Genomic DNA, 15,332 nt, shown 5'->3' with positions numbered 1-15,332 from the left:
CTGACATGCTTAATCTAGGATTTAGTGGCAGCTATGGGCTGCCATTAACTCCTCATTACTCCGATTTGCCAACGCACTAGGGTAAATCGTGAAGAGCCGGGTACAGTCCCAGAACTGTCGCATATAATGTATGCGGCAATTCTGGGTGGCTGCTGACTGATATTATTAGGCTGGGGAGCTCCCCATAATGTGGAGCTCCCCATCCTGAGAATACCAGCCTTCAGCCATATGGCTTTATCTGGCTGGTATTAAAATTGGGGGGACCGCACGCCGTTTTTTTTAATTATTTAATTATTTATTTCACTGCACAGTATACACACACCCACCGGCTGCTGTGTTTGGGTGCAGTGAGACACCTGTCACTCAGCGTGGGGGCGTGTCTCACTGCAACCAATCATAGGCGCCGAAAAGCAGGAAAGCAGGGAATACGAGATTGTTTAATGAGCGGCCGGCTTTTTCAAAAGAGGAAAAGCCGCCGGAGTTTAGTGAACAGCTGTGCAGCGCCGCGGCAGTGATCGGGGAATGGTAAGTAAGAGAGAGGCGGGAGACTGACCGGCAGACTGTGAGAGGGGGACAGACAAGACAGAGAGAGACAGACAGAACGAGACCGACCGACGGGAGATAGAATGAAAAAAAAAAAATGACCGACACCGCTAGTAAAAAGCACAAAACGTGCGTTTTGGACATCGGAGTGCCACACAATGTTTTACGTAAATCTTTCATGTATTAATCTCAAAAAGTAACATACACCAGCTCTATCTCACTATTGGGTATGTGCCCTTAACATTTCCGCCATGAAAATTTATTTTGGTGTCATTTTGGAAGGTTTTCTGGTGAGTCCGTAAAAATGGCGTAAAACTCGGACAAAATAGTTCACAGATGTGACTTTTGAGTGATAAATGCTTCAAGGGGTCTTCCCCATGCTGTTGCCATGTCATTTGAGCACTCTTCTGAGACTTTTGTGACATTTTTAGGGTTTCTACATGCTGCCGGGGGTCATTTCAGAAAAATACTCGGGTCTCCCATAGGATAACATTGGGCTCGGTGCTCGGGCCGAGTACACGAGTATCTTGGGATGCTCGGCCCGAGCCTCGAGCACCTGAGCTTTTTAGTACTTGCTCATCACTAGTAATAAATGATTAATTGTATAAGTAAATAAGAGATAAAATTGCACATAATGATGTCTTCTGGTGTGCAGATGAGGAATGGGGCTTAGCCTTGAGAGCAGAGGTAATCAATCTTGGTGCCATCAGCTTACAGGGCAAAGCAGGATGCTCCAGATAATCCTTGTTCTCTTAGGGGTGCTTCACACACAGCGAACTCACTGCCGAGATCGCTGCTGAGTCACGCTTTTTGTGACGCAGCAGTGACCTCATTAGCGATCTCGCTGTGTGTGACACTGAGCAGCGATCTGGCCCCTGCTGCGAGATCACTGCTCGTTACACACAGCCCTGTTTCGTTTTCTTCAAAGCCGCTCTCCCACTGTGACACACAGATCGCTGTGTGTGACAGCGAGAGAGCGACAAATGAAGCGAGCAGGGAGCAGGAGCCGGCGTCTGACAGCTGAGGTAAGCTGTATCCAAGATAAACATCGGGTAACCAAGGTGGTTACCCGATATTTACCTTAGTTACCAGCCTCTGCAGCTCTTACGCTGCCTGTGCTGCCGGCTCCGGCTCTCTGCACATGTAGCTGCTGTACACATCGGGTTAATTAACCCGATGTGTACAGCAGCTAGGAGAGCAAGGAGCCAGCGCTAAGCAGTGTGCGCGGCTCCCTGCTCTCTGCACATGTAGCTGCATTACACATCGGGTTAATTAACCCGATGTGTACTGTAGCTAGGAGAGCAAGGAGCCAGCGCTCAGTGTGCGCGGCTCCCTGCTCCCTGCACACACAGCTAAGCGGTGTGCTCTGGTAACTGATGTAAACATCGGGTAACCATACCCGATGTTTACCTTAGTTACCAGTCTCCGCAGCTTCCAGACGGCGGCTCCGTGCAAGCGCAGCGTCGCTTGCACGTCGCTGCTGGCTGGGGGCTGTTCACTGGTCGCTGGTGAGATCTGCCTGTTTGACAGCTCACCAGCGACCATGTAGCGATGCAGCAGCGATCCTGACCAGGTCAGATCGCTGGTCGGATCGCTGCTGCATCGCTAAGTGTGAAGGTACCCTTAAAGCCAGTCACAACCTTGTGAGAAGGCGGATGAAGATAATGAAGTAGCTGATCTCCCAATACACCCAGAAACTTTAATTTATATTTCTCAGTTTCCAATGCAGAATTGAAATACAAGTGAGAGGAATAAATGAGGAATTACTAGGACACCTTTTCTATTCTTTTTGCAAATTAAATAGCAGAGTGCCTATGCGGTGTTCTTTGTTGCACTCGCTAGGTGTCATGGCAGCGTTGGACTCTGTTCACACTGCAGAGTCAAACAAACTGCCTGGGATTCTTTAGTTGCACAGTCTCTCATGGGCGTCGGCTGGTTCTGTCCTCAACTGTTCTCCAGCACAGTGGGAGTTAATTTCTGCTGGCTTGTGATCACCTGCTGGGAGCTCAGCCTGCTGATCACCATCTCCAGCCTTGATAAGCTTCTGGACTTTGGGGCTGAGTGGCGGATATAGCTTTCTGCTTGCTGGTTCCTGTTGCTATCCAGTTGTATGGTGAGCCAAAAAATGCGGGTTAGCATGGTCTGTGAGTCCTCCAGTTGTGTATTTGTTTCCTACACCTTTGTGTTGCTCCCTAGTTCCCATATTGTCCCTCCTTTTGTGTTTGAGTGCAGTGAGCACGAGTTTTCGTTTACCCTTGTCTGTGATTATTTGTTGGATGTTGGTTATTGGGTTTCCATCCCATTCCCTGGGAGGGAGGAAGTAGTATCAGGGCTTGGACAGGAGACAGGGCTACGTTGGAGGCTCGAGCCTTACTACCATCAAGTCTACCCTCAGGATAAGGGGCAGCACAGAGGCCACAGTCTTAGGGTCAGCCTAGGAGCCCCTGTTCTATCCGTACACCCCCATGACACTATGTTTTCCCTCCCCCCAACCCCCTCACCTATCCACTCTTTCTACATCTACCTTTCTTCTACTATTAATTGTACAGACTGTTTAGGCTCCATATCCAGCCCCTTCCTACATTCATATTTGTGTCTGGTTATACCAGCCTTATATTTTAAAGCCAATGCATACCTTGAGCTGCCTCTTTAAAGCTGTCCATTCTCCCTTCTTTATTGAAAATTCTTTATTTTTATGTTTGGTCATATATGCTCTTATTGTTAATTGATTCTGATTGTAGTGCTATTTTGATATTTCTTTATGGCAATTCATAGCTGGCGGTTGACTTTTACTGTGGAGATGAAGTAGTGGAAATAATGGCAGACTTGCTCACATGGAGTCCTGTAGTCAGCCTACTGTCCCAAATTCTGTGATAATTTATCTTACACATAAAATAGCATAATGGTTGAATTTAAAATGAAAGCTGTCAACAAACATATCTACCAAACAAATTCATGAATTTTGCTGTAAGTTACTTGGCCGATGGCAGCAGGAGAATTACATTGATAAATGGTTATAATATTGGTTTCTGCAGTCATAGTGAATGCTGATTTCTTATAATAATTTGGACTATACACATATAGTGCCTTGAAAAAGTATTCATATCCAGTGAACTCTTTCCCATATTTTCACTTACATCCACCAACTTAAATGTATTTTGTTCGAATTTATGTGATACCCACAATAAGTAGCAAGTATTTGTGAAGGAAAAATTAAATTATATATGGTATTCTAGAATTCTGAAAATTATGATACATGTTTGTATTTAGCTCCCTTTAGTTTCATGGTATTCTAGAATTCTGAAAATTATGATACATGTTTGTATTTAGCTCCCTTTAGTTTCATATACCTAAATACAATCCTGAATGGCATATTGCCTCTAGAAGTCAGAGGTTTGTTTGAGAACATGATTAATCAAACAGCATCATGAAAACCAAGACACACCAAACATGTAAATAAAAGATAATGTTGTGGAGAAGAGTAAAGCAGGGTTAGGTTATAAAAAAAATAGCCCAAGCTCTGAACATCTCATGGAGCACAGTTCAATACATCATCTAAAAAAGAAAGAAGTTAATCTAAACTGACGTCCCAAACAGTGAGAGCACTAATTAGAGGAACAGCCAAGAAGCCCATGGTCACTTTGAAGGAGCTACAGAGATCCACAGCTAAGGTGAAATAAACTATCCACAGGATAACTATTAGTAATATACTCCACAAATCTGGCCTTTATGGAGTAGTTGGAAAAAGGAGAAAGACATTTTTGAATGCAAACCATAAGAAATACAGTTTGCAGTTTAGGTCTACTATTCTGGCAACAGCAACTTATGATGAAAAGGTGGCACTTTTATTTACAACTGAAGACTGTCCTGCACTGTCATGAAGTACAATGTAGTTGGTGATAGAGTCATCTCCATACAACTACAAAGAGCTACAAAGATTAATCAGCTCCATGACACCATATAAGTCTACACACCAACAACATATGCCAAGGAGGAAAATGTTGAGCTATTGTATGGTCAAGTTCAAGAGGAAATTGACAAGATGCCAAACAAAGACTTACTCACTATCATGGGAGACTTGAATGCCAAAATGGACCACGGCAACATGCAATCATAGTTTGAAACTTTAGACTTGGTGAAGGAGACAGGGCTGGAGGAAGATTCATCTTGAACATATTCTTCCAAAATCACAAACAGAGACTCTACACATGGACATCACCAAATGCGGCCTATAAGAATCATATTGACATCTTTTGAACTTTTGACATCAAAGACTACAGTCAAACTGTGCAGACAAAGAAGACAATAGGCTGTTCCAAAATCAGTTTGACTAAAAGTACCGTCACACTAAGCGACGCTCTAGCGATCCCACCAGCAACCTGACCTGGCAGGGATCGCTGGAGCGTTGCTACGCGGGTTGCTGGTGAGCTGTCACACAGGCAGATCTCACCAGCAACCAGTGACCAGCCCCCAGCCAGCAGCGACGCGTGGAAGCATGTTGCGCTTGGTAACTAAGGTAAATATCGGGTAACCAACCCTTGGCTTAATTACCCGATGTGTACTCTGCTACGTGTGCAGGCAGCCGGCTTCTGCGGACGCTGGTAACCACGGTAAACATCAGGTAACCAAGAAACCCTTACCTTGGTTACCCGATAATTACCTTCGTTACCAGCGTCTGCCGCTCTCACACTGCCAGTGCCGGCTCCCTGTTCCCTGCACTCCTAGCCACAGTACACATCGGGTTAATTACCTGATGTATACTCCGGCTACGTGTGCAGAGAGCAGGGAGCCGGCACTGGCAGTGTGAGAGCGGCGGACGCTGGTAACGAAGGTAAATATCGGGTAACAAAGGTAAGGGCTTCTTGGTTACCTGCTGTTTACCGTGGTTACCAGCGTCTGCAGAAGCCGGCTCCCTGCTCACTGCACATTCAGTTGTTGCTCTCTCGCTGTCACACACAGCGATGTGCGCTTCACAGCGGGGGAGCAACAACTAAAAAGTGGTCCGGGACATTCAGCAACAACCAGCGACCTCACAGCAGGGGCCAGGTTGTTGCTGGATGTCACACACAGCGACACACAGCGACATCGCTGCTACATCACAAAAGTCGTGCATCAGCAGCGATGTTGCTAGCGATGTTGCTTAGTGTGACGTGGCCCTTACATACCTGAAGTTTATTGGACCAGACTGCAGAACCGATTAAAATCAATGGACATAAATGAAAGAATGCCTGAGTAACTCTGGACACACAGAAAGACTAAGATTACTAAGAAGCCATTAAGACAATAAACAAGAGGCAGAAGAGATCCCTGCATGTTTAAAGATTAAAGAGATACAACAAATGTTTCAACCAAGAGTGGGAATGTTGAAAGACACCAATGATTATGTGATAAAGAAGGAAACTGAAACTGGAAATGCTACTGAGCTGAACATCCTGAAAGATGAAGTCGTTCCTGCTGTAAAGCTTTTGTGAAAGCACCTGGATGTGAAAATGTTTGAAAAGAGCTGATAAAGTTCTCTCAAGCAGCTGTTCATGTCATCATACACCTGTGTCAACAGATATAGACAACTTGTAAATGGCCCAACAACTGGACAAAATTGTTGATTATTTTGTTCTGAAGAAGGGAGATGCTACCAAGTGTGGAAACTATTCTATTATTGCGCTTACATCTCATGTCAGCAAAATGCTACTGAAGCTGCCAAAGAACAGGCAGAGGAATAAGATGTTTTTGCTAACATTAGATAAATAATGGAAAAAGCCTATAAAATACAACAAAAAGCTCTATGTTTTCTTCATCGAGTAGAGCAAACCTTTAGACTGTGTTGATCACCACAAACTTTGGAATACCATGAAGGATATGGGTGTGCTGAATCATCTGATCATCCTTAATAGGAACCTTTACCTTGACTAAAAAGCAAGAGCCTGGATTGGAACATGGCACCATGGCTTGGTTCAAAGTAGAGATGGGTGTCAGACAATGATGCATCCTGTCATCATTCTTTTCAATTTATATATATATAGAAACTTTTTTCAGCAAGGCTGGATTTGCCAAAAAAAGAAGATGGAATCAAAATTGCTGGATGAATAATCAGCAATCTTAATTACACAGATGATACAACATTGATAGCAACAGGCGTAGATGAAATGAAGAACTTATTATGGGTCGTCAAGCTGGAAAGCTCAAACATTGAGACTACTACTCAACACAAAGAAGACAAAGATATTGATTACTTTCCAGTATGATTGGGACACATTTGAGATGCCCACTGATGAACTGTAAGTTGTACAGGAGTTCAAACTAGTTTGATCGATCATTACTCAAGATGCAACGACAACACTGGAAGTCAATAGAATAGCTATAGGCAAATCAACAATAAAGTCACTGGTCAAAGTCTTCAAATCAAGGAACATTTCACTGGTGACAAAGACATGGCTCCTATATTGTTTGATATTTTCTGTAGTAATATACAGAGGCTATGCCTGGACAATAAAGTACAAGACAGAAGAAGAAATGACCCCTTCAAAATGTGATCTTAGCGAAAAATGTTATCAATCTTAAGAATGGCAAGAAGAAGAAAGAAATCAATTTTGGAACAAATCAAGCCAGACACATCATTCAAAGCAAGGATCACCAAGCTTGCCTACTTTGAAAACAACATGCAAAGAGAGAAATCACTGGAGAGAGACATAATCATCATAAAAATAGAAGGAACAAGGCAAAGAGGAAGAGCAGCAATCCGATGGCTTGAATCAATCAATATAATGGCGAAGAAGAACCTAGTTGACCTATTTAGGCTTTCACAAGATCGATTTTCCTGTGGATCGCACATCCATCATGTTGTTGATACTCAATATTGAGGCAAAGGCACTTCCAAAAAAAAGAAAAATAGAAGCGTGGTCAGTGTTCTTAGCAAACATTTTGATATTGAATTTTTTAATAATTTGTTCTGGCCCTGCTGTTGTCTCACATTAAAATGTTCTGGCTCTTAGTGTCGTGCAACATCTTCAGTGTGCAATGGTCAATTTCTCAATGCTTTCCTAGGAGAGTCATATCAAGTATTTCATAGCACTCCTGTATCTCATATAAGAGTTGGCATGATACTAAGAGTCAGAGCATGGCACGTGGATAAAGCAAACATCGAAACAGCGAGAGTACTCAACGAATAAAGCCACCAGTAGACAAACTTCTATTTACTGTACATACATCATCTAAATCAGTATTGGAGAAAATTAGAACATACTTCCACTGAGTGCCTCTTTAAACAGATTTCTTGTTGTTAATGTACTATAAGTGCTCAGAAATCCTTTTCTTCTATTCATTAATTTATTTTCTGCTTATTAAAAAATCTGAAGTCTTATTTGTGTGCCCACGATAGTAGTGCCTAGTTTTACTTACAGCTGCGGGAGTTCAACATCAAACATGACTGGATAATGGATGGTGCAACATAAAAACCAATGCATTACGTCTATAATTTGTAAACAGTAAAAAACTATCTTTAATATCAGAATTACCTACTTTTATGCCTTGTCCACAAATCCATTTGGTTGTTGGAGATTGAAGACTGAGAAATTGAGATTTTCTTACATTAATATTAAGAAGGTATCATTTTGTCCTAATGCAGAGTGACTCCCCTTAAGGCCCCTTTCACACGTCAGTGATTCTAGTACGTTTGTGCTTTTTTAAAACGTACCAGAATCAGTGACATACGCAGACCCATTATAATCAATGTGTCTGCTCACACATCAGAGATTTTTCACTGAACTTGTCTCCGTGCAGCGTGCACCCTTGGCCGTGATTCTGCACGGAGACATGTCAGTTTTTGTCTGGCATCACTGATGACCCACGGACCACACTATGGTGTGATCCGTGTGTGATCAGTGAAACACGTACAAGAAAATCACGGACATATTAAATATTCAAAATTTTCAAGTTACCTTGCCTGCGATTCGCTGTGCCTGCTCCGCTCTCGGCAGCTCTTGCCTGGCTCATGAATATTCATGAGAGCAGGAAATGCCGACCAGGAAGTAGGTGCTGAGAGCGGTGGGCAGACGCTGCAGACCCGAGGAGATCAGTACCATTGACAGCAGCAGTGAAGGCAGGTGAGTAATGTCCATATGCAATCACACGATCACGGATTGCAGATGGACAACCCACGTGTGCCGTGAATCACGGAACACGGAGGGACATGTGCGTGTTTTACACGTCAGTGAAGAACGTCAGTGTTTTTCACTGACAAGTGAAATGGGCCTAAGAAACATACCTTTTTGTGCCCCATGTAACCTTGTTCCACTTCTGTACTACTTAGAAACCAAATGCTGATTCTAGCTTTTCTGATGACTGAGTCAAAAATTTTAAATGAGTGAGTGAACCTTTTCCTTCATTCAAAAACTGAATGAATGAATAAACCATACACATAACAAAACATATGCTTGAGTATCTACCAGCATCAAGCAGTGAATAAACCATATAGATAGATCGATAGACAGACAGGCAGACAGACAAATAGACAGACAGAAAAATAAAAAAGACACATTGAACATAATTTCACACACAAATGGGCAGGACAAAATTGTTGGCACCCTCAACTTTGGTTGCACACTCTTTAAAATAAATAACTGATATCAATTGCTTCCTATTTGCGAGAGAAAGTAAAAATAATCCTAAAATATTCTTTAACTACATAAACAGTAAAAAACTGAAAAGCGATAGTGTTGGCCCCCTTAAAAATAGTCTTGCTGAAATGGTGGAAGGGGATGAGGGTAAAGCCAACCTGCTGAATGACTTTTTTTCTACAGTTTTTATACAAGAAAATGCCATGGCAGATGACATGACCAGTGATACCATAAATTCACCCTTGAATATTACCTGCTTAACCCAGCAGGAAGTACGCCGCCGCCTCAAAATCACTAAGGTTGACAAATCTCCAGGCCCGGATGGCATACACCCCAGAGTACTACAGGAATTGAGTTCTGTGATAGATGGACCATTATTTTTCTTCACAGATTCCTTAATAACAGGGTCGGTACCGCAGGACTGGCGCATAGCAAATGTGGTGCCAATATTCAAAAAGGGGACAAAATCTGAGCCGGGAAATTATAGGCCGGTAAGTTTAACCTCTACGGTTGGTAAAATACTTGAGGGTTTCTTGAGAGATGCTATACTGGAGTATCTCAAGAAAAATAACCTTATGACAGAGCATCAACATGGGTTTATGAGGGATCGATCCTGTCAAACTAATTTGATCAGCTTCTATGAAGAGGTAAGTTCAAGCCTGGACCAGGGAAATGCAGTGGATGTTGTGTATATGGACTTTTCAAAAGCTTTTGATACGGTGCCACACAAAAGGTTGGTACATAAAATGAGAATAATGGGGATAGAGGAAAATATGTGTAACTGGATTAAAAACTGGCTCAGTGATAGGAAACAAAGGGTGGTTATTAATGGTATGTACTCGGACTGGGTCTCAGTTCATAGTGGGGTACCACAGGGGTCAGTATTGGGCCCGCTTATTTTCAACATATTTATTAATGACCTTGTTGGGGGCATGCGGAGTAGAATTTCAATATTTGCAGATGATACTAAACTCTGCAGGGTAATCAATACAGAGGAGGATAATTTTATATTACAGGGAAATTTATGTAAATTGGAGGATTGGGCTGAGAAGTGGCAATTGAAGTTTAATGTAGATAAATGTAAGGTCATGCACTTGGGTAGAGGAAATAACATTTATGATTATGTACTTAATTGTAGAACACTGGGTAAAACAGACACAGAAAAAGACTTGGGTGTATGGGTGGATGGTAAACTTCACTTTAGTGGACAGTGTCAGGCAGCTGCTGCCAGGGCTAATAAAGTAATGGGATGTATTAAAAGAGGTATAAGTGTTCATGAAAAAAATATAGTTCTACCTCTGTACAAGTCACTAGTGCGACCGCACTTAGAATACTGTGTACAATTCTGGTCACCGATATATAAGAAGGACATAGCTGAACTGGAGAGGGTGCAGAGAAGAGCGACCAAGATTATTAGAGGAATGGGTGGGCTGGAATACCAAGACAGGTTATTAAACTTGGGATTATTTAGTTTGGAAAAACGAAGGCTTAGGGGGGATCTAATCACAATGTATAAATATATGAGGGGACAGTACAGAGACCTTTCCAAAGATCTTTTTACACCTAGGCCTGCGACTGGAACACGGGGGCATCCGCTACGTCTTGAGGAAAGAAGGTTTAATCATAATCACAGACGAGGATTCTTTACTGTACGAGCAGTGAGACTGTGGAACTCTCTGCCGCATGATGTTAAAATGAGTGATTCACTACTAACATTTAAGCAGAGCCTGATGCCTTTCTTGAAAAAGTTAATATTACCAGTTATGTATATTAGATTTTACGACAGGGTGTTGATCCAGGGAACTAGTCTGATTGCCGTATGTGGAGTCAGGAAGGATTTTTTTTCCCCATTGGAACTTGTTTGCCACATTGGGTTTTTTTTGCCTTCCTCTGGATCAACATGTTAGGCTACGGGTTGAACTAGATGGACTTAGGCGGGCTTTGCACGTTGCGACATCGCAAGCCAATGCTGCGATGTCGCACGCGATAGTCCCCGCCCCTGTTGCAGGTACGATATCTTGTGATAGCTTCACATGCACTCACCTGCCCTGCGACCGTCGCTCTGGCCAGCGACACGCCTCCTTCCTAAGGGGGCGGGTCGTGCGGCGTCATAGCGACATCACACGGCAGGCGGCCAAAAGCGGCAGAGGGGCGGAGATGAGCAGGATGTAAACATCCCGCCCACCTCCTTCCTTCCGTACAGCCGCCGGCGGCAGGTAAGGAGATGTTTCTCGCTCCTGCGGCTTCACACACAGCGATGTGTGCTGCCACAGGAACGAGGAACTACATCGTACCTGTCGCAGCAGCAGCATTATGGATATGTCGGAGAATACACCGATGATACGATAACGACGCTTTTGCGCTCATTCATCGTATCATCTAGGATTTACACACTACGACATCGCAAGTGACGCCGGATGTGCGTCACTTTCGATTTGACCCCACCGACATCGCACTGCGATGTCGTAGTGTGCCATTCAATTTCCCGCATTACAGTAAGAACATGTTTAGAGTCCCTGATATATGCTGGAGAGGACTTCATAAGAGGCTGGAGCCTCTCATCCAGCCATGTTCCGATGTTTTCAAACAGGGACCCTATTCCAGACACGATTGGCCTGAAGGGTGGTGGAAAAACACCCTTATGGGTCTTTGGAAGCGCATGAAATAAAGGGATCCTAGACGTTTCAGGTACCATATACTCCAATTGTTTCTCAGTCAATAATCCCATATCTGCACCTCTCTGTAATAATAGTTGTAAATCTGTCCGTATTCCAATAGTTGGATCATTTTTTATATAATCATAATGGGGATGTTAGTTTCTTTAAAGTGAATGCTGTGGAGCAGATTCCAGCCCCTAGAAGAGGTGGAGATCGTATTCAGATACTGCGGGACAGGGAAGCCAGGTGGATTTTGACATATAATACCTGCATACCAATGGGCATGAATATCAAAAGTGATTTAATGTATATATATTAATATGTGGATCATTGTTCTGAATGCTTTCGGTATTTATTACATACAGGTATATCCATGGTTGTAATCATTATTCATAATTGATCTATTTTTTGAAAGGTGTATGTTCATGGAGAATAATGGATATGGAATTTTTTTTTTTTTTTCTCTATGTGATTTTATGGAAGTTAGTGAATTATATTTGGCACATCCCAAAGGGTTAAATTGATTCGGGAAGATCTCCTTTTGCAATGTATTAGGCTGCTGCCTTGCTGACATAATTGGGTTAACCTGTGTATGTTTGACCGGATGTAGCATTCTGGGAAGTGAAGAGGTTTTTTTCTATATATATTATGTGTTTCATTTGGATAACAGATGTCTATGACTAAGGGCCACAATGGCCAGAAACGCGTAAGACGCTTTCTTTTTAAAGAAAAAATTTTGGATGTCATTCTGATGATTGGTTTTTAATAATTTTTCAATAAAATGAATTTTTAATTCACATTTATCCCGGACGTGTTGCTGGATCAGGAAAGGAATTTCCACCACATACTGCTTTATATTCCTGAACACGGAATTTGTATCCTTGCACCATTCTGGGTTTTGGAGCCAGGTGAAATAATATTACGGGTGAGCTGAAATACAACTTTCCTTCTGAACACGGCCATAAAGCAGACCCGGAAGTCGAAAAACGAAACTTACCGGCCGGAGAGAAGAGTGCCGCGAAAAGACCAGGGGGGAGCAGATGGGAGATGTCTGCTCCTGAACCCGGCGCCCGCGGGGGAAGCAGCCGGCAAGGAAGCTGCAGCTCCCGCTCCGGTCGCAGGAGCGGCGGACCCTGAGGTCCCGGTGGTTACTCCCCGTGCGACAGCTGGCAGCGACCCGCCTGCCGCAGGAAGGATGTCAGCCCCGGCAGTCCACCTGGCCGCGATGGGAACAGCGCCCGGTTCGGAAGGCCCCCTGGTCGCCAGCTCAGAGTCGGAGGCAACAGATGGCAGCAGCTCAGTGGATGATATGGAGTCAATCTCAGAGGATGAGGCCCCGCTCGTTGTCGGCGTCCTCAGAGATACGATGATAGCGCTCTGCAGATACTGTCGGCAGCTAGGGCACTTTGCAGGCATGTGCCCTGAAAATGGCCGGCCTTGAAGGAGCCGGGGACCGCCACAAATTTTAAAGTTTTAATGTTCCAGTTTTATTACCTCCCATTTAAATAGATACAAGGCCGAGAACTTGCAGGCCAACCCAAAAACTATTGGGCCTTGTAAATAGCCCTTGACCACCCTTTTCATAGTCCTGCAGTCTCCGGAGAGGCTGGTTGGAGGTAGGGCCTGCGGGATATTGTAGGCCGAGGTCCCGTCACCATGCAGACCGGTGGCTACCCTCTGAGAGAGACTGCCGGGTAAGAAACTTATTACCCAGCCCGTTTGGGCAACACCCAAACCCGTTTCCTGGACTGGGGAAAAGGGATGCTGACCTGGTTTTTAGAGGCAGCATCAGGGCTAGGTTTGCTTGGTTGGGCGAAATGAAAAGGACCCGGTCCCTTCCCGTTGTCCCGTTCCCGGTTAATAAAATGTTTTATTGCAACGTTCAAGTAACATGCCTCCCATAAGGGAAGAAAACCAAAAGTATGTTTAAAGTTGTACAAATGTTGTTATGCTTGTAAATATGTTCTTATCTTTTTCAGTTAAAGCAAAAATAAACCGGTGGTGGTCGGACAGCCCGTGGATGGTAGTCACAGATAGGGCACTGCACTACACCAGTCCCCTAACAAGGTGACAGCAGCCAAACATTAAAACCATAGTCACCCCCTCAGTGCTTGATGGACACACGAGGGGGGGGAACCAGGTGGTTGGAAGACGCCCACCGAGGAGTCTCAGACAGCCTGGGGCGGGAAAGTTCAGATCAGTTTGAGTGTTGAGCAGAAGCGGAGGTCAGGCCTGTGTATGAAAGGCCTGAAGTAAACTGAACCGGTGCCAGGGTACGAGCCCTGGTACTGCTGGCTAGGAGGCAGATGGAGGCCTCTGTCTGCAGGAGCCGGGAAGTTGGCTCGGTGCAACTGAGGTGGACCGGGACAGGGTAGTGGCCCGCCGGTACCGACCCGGGGAACCGACTCGGAAACCGGAGCACAAAGGGGGGTACTCAGACCCTGAAGCTAGGTCTAGAAGCTACTGGGGGCTAGCTAATTAACTGATTGTGGCCAGGACTATAGGTCCTGTCCCACCCAAAGTCCCGACTGAAGGCAACGAGGGGAATAGAAAGCCGCCGCCAAGGCAGAGAGCTCCCACGGGCCAGCGTCTGAAGGGAAAGGGCTCCCCAGGCAACCACAAGCCAGGGAGCGGACTCCTGAAGTTGCAAGCTCAGGTAGTCCACCATCACAAACAGGTGCAGGAGAAAGGCAGAGACCACCAATCGAGTGGGGGACCAGAGTGCAGCCAGCTGTTGGCACCGACCACCATCACCTTGGTTTACATTATCCCTGCCCACGGAGGGGTTAACAACTTGCTGCACAACATCTCCCCCGGGTGCCCCATAATTGCAGCGGTGGTATCCACCTTCACCACATCCCGTGGGTGGCGTCTCAAACTCGGCTCCGGCCGTACACCTATGTCCCCAAACCACCAAACCCCTTTTGATCGACGTGATCGCAGGACCCCCGGGTCTGGAGACCCTCGAGCCACCCACTGAAGGTCCGGATCTGAGCGGCTCGGCTGCCGAGCACGGGGCGGCACACTTGCATTAAGAGAGGTATTGCCTATTTAGTTGGATTCTCAGGGGGAGAATGTATATTGCGTACTTGTGGCCATGTGACCGCTGTTCCCGGCTCTAACATCGGTGAATCCCCACAGTGCACACGATGTGAGGAACCACAAGTCTGCAGTCACATAGAGTAGCACATACAATGACTGTAGAATCCTCATTTTAGACCGGACAACCCTTTTAAGAAAACATAAAAATCATGGTTTTCGACAGTATATTGTCCTGAGTAATCATGTGAATTTCTACCGATAATATGATATCCTATGTGCACAGTATAAATGTACTAACATTTGTTCTGTGCACATGGAATTGTGTAGGCCTTTCTTAACAGGCTATTAAACAAGTGGCGATCAGCTTTCACATAGCAAACCCAGCATTTAAGCGCAAGTTTGGAGAATTAGACTCTAATATAACTATTTATCGACTGCTCAGAAGAGTTTGGTTTCAGCTGCATTTATTTTCACTTCT

The sequence above is a fragment of the Anomaloglossus baeobatrachus genome, chromosome 10 (genome assembly GCF_048569485.1).
Source record: "Anomaloglossus baeobatrachus isolate aAnoBae1 chromosome 10, aAnoBae1.hap1, whole genome shotgun sequence".
In the NCBI taxonomy this organism is placed as follows: Eukaryota; Metazoa; Chordata; class Amphibia; order Anura; family Aromobatidae; genus Anomaloglossus; species Anomaloglossus baeobatrachus.
Note: the sequence above shows the minus strand (reverse complement) of the source record.